Here is a 4908-nt window from a genome sequence, read left to right on the forward strand (position 1 = left end):
CTATTCCAAAATAGGTACCAAAATTGGCTATTATAGAATGGTTCTTTTTCACAATTAATGGTATTTTGGTGGGACAGAAATGTCATGGGCAACTATTGAGCATTGACTACTTATGCCTGAGACAAATCCTGCAGAACACTGCCCTGTCCGTTTGGCCAGGCTCTCAAAGTCCAGAGAATTGACAACACCCAAATCCGCTTCTGCTGCACCAAGTATAGTATCATACCAAGACCTTCTGTTCCAGTTACAAGATTTTAGACCAGGAATTATCAGGTTACACCTTAAAATAGGCTTTTAAATTTTTTAATTTTTGTGGAGCCAAATTCTCCCATGTGGGTGATGACATCTAGGGCCTGTGACAATCTTCCCAAGGTCACCTTTTTAACTGGACAAACAATCCTTGGGAAGGACATGCCAAGGCTCCTTCCCAGTGTTGTGAATCAAAACTGAACTTTACCTACATAGAGTTTATTATGCCCTCTGAAATTTGTATTTTTTGTTTTGCAAAGGTAGATTAGGTAGTAAATGTCCAAAATACCCTGTAAGGAATTTGTATGCCTAATCCAGTTGGTATTCCTTTAATTAGTTCTGTATCTACCCATTCTTCTAATTAGCACTAAATCACTACCACTGACCAGAGTCCCCTAATATGAAGCTTGAGCTCAAGAACCCAGAATCCACCATTTAATGATGACTTTGACCAGATATTGAATTTGTAAATCTGAAGCCATCATTAAGGCTATAGGAGTAGCCTCTCCTTGGGGTCTATTTTATTGGTTATGATCTTAAGAATGAATTATCTTTCCAATTTGCACAAGAATTCTCTTTTCTTAAATATTCCTTGAAAAGACCATTCATTCTCAATAAGACATACTGCTTGAGGATAATAAGGAATATGATACATCCATTCTAAATTGTGTTCACTGCAATGTTTGATTTCCTTTACTATGGGAATGATTGCCTCCCTGAATTTGTAAAGGAGGCCCAAAATATAGGGTGATTACATCCAGTGTACAGCAGGTATTCTGAGTAGCTCACTGATAAAGACAAGTCACTAATATTCCAGAATATGTCTCTATACAAGTACAAATAATATTGGTATTCTCTATTAGTAGGTAAAGGTCCTACAGAATCTATTTACCATATTTGAGCTGGTAAAGTTCTTCAAGCAAATTATCCTCCAATTATTTGTGGTACTTTCCATTCTTGGTATTTTTACAAATTTCATTTCCTTTTGTTGGTGTTAAAATGGATAAATGATATTCCTCCAGCTAATGCCCACCTGTGCATAGCTTGTGCTTCTATGTAGGCTGATTGATGGCATACGTATTTTGCCAGAGAATAGTCCTCTTCTTTTTGATTTTTTTATTAGATGCAATTTTAGCCAGTTGTTCCACTTGATCATTATACTCATGTTCAGATTTCATAGCAGCAAGGGCATCTACATAAAGAAGAAAGATGTTAGTATTTTGTGAAATGTCCAAGATGTCTCGCCACAATTACTTATCCCATAAGTCTCAATCATCAATTTCCGAGTTTCAATCCTTCCAAATAGGCATCTATGTAGCTATTTTATTTGCAACTGCCCATGAGCCAGTAAAAACGTGATATTCTCCTCCCCTTTTATTAACAAAGGCCTACTGTACTGCTTTTAATTCGAGCTAATTGCCTACTTAACTGTGTACTAGTGGTTTCTTCTTTTTTTTTCCCACCACAAAGACAAAGCCAAGATTTATTTCATTAATCATCAAGTGCACACTAATAGGTACATTTAGAACAATGAGTTATTTCAGACACACCAGTACTGCTGCTCGCTAAGGGGCAGCAGGTCCGATAGAGCTCCTCAGGGCCAGCCTGGGGAGCTCCGGGGCAGAGCGGGATGACGAGTGTCAGCGGCCAAGGAACCACACCAGAGCTGGGAGATGGGTCAACGCCCAGGGCGCAGCCTGGTTCTCCACTTTATTGGGAGGTGAAGAGCTTTTATAGACACAGAAAGGCCGCCGTCCAGGGCACAAGGGAACTGAGCCAACCAGCTGAAAGGAGAGGCAGGACAAGGGCCGGGCACGCCCTCAAGGGCCAATCACAACTGAGGACACACACTGTTCACGAATAAGGAAGTCTCCTGTCAGGCTAGGCACCGCCCCCGGGGGCCATCTTGGATTGTTGGGAACGCTGAGTCACTGGGATGCGGAAGTGCGGCAAACTGGAGCAAAGGCTTAGCGGCCTTGTCGAGCAAGCCAAGGCTTGGCAACTCTGTTTCCTTTTCGTTTGGAGCCCCCCCCCCCCAGTACAATAGTTGCAGTTAGCAGAGGGGCGGGGACTCAATGCACTGTGATGGATCAGTCAGCGGCAACTATTCGTCCAATCATTCTCCAGGGGAAAACACCTGACCTCATAAAAGCGTTGCCCAAGAAGACGTGCACAGACAAAATGAACTTCGATCCCCCAACACGAGATAAAACCGGCAAAGTAAACAAGCGAGAAAAACTGCAGACACTAACATGCACTAAATACACCGGTGTTCTCATAGAACACAACGTTAAACCCTAGCCCCAAACACATTGATTGCGCCGATGGTAGGCGGCGGCCTCCCTGTGGGGACCGCGGCAGCAGATGGCGCTGCTGAGTCAAGGCCAAGAAAGCGACACCACCAGCTGTTTCTCCGTGAACGTGGATTCCGTGTTGATGCAGACCCGAGAACACACATTTTGGGGAGAAGCTTTCACTTCCGTGCAGACTCTCTTGGCGTGAGATCGGAACGTTACAATACAACGTGATGAATGCAGGTTAGCGATGGCACGCGGCAGCCAGGCACACGCCCAGCTCCCAGCAGGTCCGGATGCTACAGGCCCTGTGCACTAGGGCTCCTTCTGGGGCAGCATCAGGGGCGCCGGGGGGCTAGGGGGGACTTAGAAGAGGACACCAAGCCCTGCTGAAAGGCCGCTCAAGGTCGGCTTTGCTCACGTCCGTGCCCACAGCCCGCAGCGCAGCTCCTCACCCGCTGCACAAACCTGCGACAGTCAGCTTAGAGCGATGGGTGCTCTGAGGGGAAATGTTGGCAACTAACGTTAAACAACTCTGGTCAAAATGAGCGTTCCACGGACCCGCGCGGGGAGCCTGCAGGTGCTGGGAGCTCCCGCTTGGCTGCACTGTGCATGGTCTACAACATGTTCAACAGGAGGGGCCCTGGGGGCTGTACTGAGACAAGTGGGAATCTGTCCCAGGTCACAGGCCTAAGTGCTTCCTCTTCTAAATCCAATATTTCAATAACTTGTTGATATCTTCGACCACTTCCCTTCGGTAGCTTCTGATGTCCGTGCCCCCACACACATCCAGAGCATCCAGGTCGGCCACCAGCCCCGAGAGCACGCAGAACAGGTGCCAGCCGGTCTCGTCCAGCACACACCCATCAGAAGCATAATCGCTGTGCCACGGGCCTGTCCACTGTGCGCATCGCAGAACTGATCTTGGCAATGCATGGGTGCGCATGCTCTGAGAGTGTACGTGAGCACACACCCATCAGAAGCGTGGTCACCGTGCCACGGGCCTGTCCACTGTGCATATCGCAGAACTGACCTAGGCAACGGACGGGCGTGCATCCTCAGAGAGTGGCAGTGAGGGCTGCTTTCTGATGCCGTCTTCGATAATTTCTTGCATGGCGCAGATTTTGGTTAAGGCGAGATATCTTGCTTTCTGCAGCGAGATCCTCCCGCGGTTTTCATCACGTGCGTCAGCCTCAAGATGACGTCCTGGATGCTCTCCCCGAAGTCGGCGGCGGCGCAGCTGCCCCCAGCTATAGAAAGACGCTATCCCCTGCACCAGAGACTGGGCCTCCTTGAGGACGTTCTGGGTCTCAGCGGGGTGTGGGAGGCTGCGATTCCGCTTGAGGAATCCTCCTTGGGGAGGCGCTGGGTCTCCTGGGCGTCCTCTTCCTGACCGCCTGGATGTCTCCTTTTTTTCCCTTTTTTTCCACGGAGTCTAAAAAAGCTGTGTCGTAGAATCCTCTCCAGTTGCTTGTAATTCTTGTCATTGACAGGCCACTGAAGCTGATGACTTGCTGTTCTATGTTCCTCACTTCCTTCTGGATTTCCTGGAGCCTATTAATGGAAGGGTGTTGGTTTCCCATATCCATACTTTGGTTGTGTTCAGTTTCATAAGCACTGCCCACCCAGGCCATGGAGCCCCAGTGATTTCTAAAAATCACTTTTGTGCAAAGGTTATTTACAATTGCCTTCCAGCGATACACTGTCTTACATGCTTTGCTGTTCCATCAGTGATCCAAACATGTTGTTTCTGCTCCTCAGTTAACTTATTATTATTACTTTTTTTTGACAGGCAGAGTTAGTGAGAGAGACAGAGAGAAAGGTCTTCCTTCTGTTGGTTCACCACCCCACCCCAAATGGCCGCGACGGCCAGCGCACTTCACGGATCTGAAGCCAGGAGCCAGGTACTTCTTCCTGGTCTCCCATGCGGGTGCAGGGCCCAAGCACTTGGGCCATCCTCCACTGCCTTCCCGGGCCACAGCAGAGAGCTGGACTGGAAGCGGAGCAACCAGGACAGAATCTGGCACCCGACCAGGGCTAGAACCTGGGATGCCGGTGCTGCAGGCAGAGGATTAGCCTAGTGAACTGCCTCCTTGGTTAACTTACTGTATCTTGCATTTCAACAGAGAGGAGAGAGGTTTGTTGTTGTTGTTGTTGTTGTTGTTGTTGTTGTTTGCAAGGTGGAAGGTGTTTTACACATTGGAGAGGATCCTTCATTAGCTATTCTTTCATGTAATGGTGCAATTCCATGTTTATCTAGTTTACCTCTATTTTATGTATATTCTTTAATAATATCAGTGATTTCTTCCAGAAATGCAATATTGTTTTCAAAGCAACCACCTTAGCTGTGGTAATCTCACCAGCA

At 47.5% G+C, this 4908-nt stretch overlaps 1 pseudogene; it reads right to left on the reverse strand.

The window, feature by feature from the left end:
- Window positions 1-3160: 3160 nt before the first annotated feature.
- LOC149122181 (BAG family molecular chaperone regulator 5-like) lies at window positions 3161-4369 on the reverse strand (annotated as a pseudogene).
- Between the last annotated feature and the right edge of the window lie 539 nt (window positions 4370-4908).

This window comes from Oryctolagus cuniculus, chromosome 15, assembly GCF_051225735.1.
Source record: "Oryctolagus cuniculus isolate XC-2025 breed Fujian yellow rabbit chromosome 15, ASM5122573v1, whole genome shotgun sequence".
Lineage (NCBI taxonomy): Eukaryota > Metazoa > Chordata > Mammalia > Lagomorpha > Leporidae > Oryctolagus > Oryctolagus cuniculus.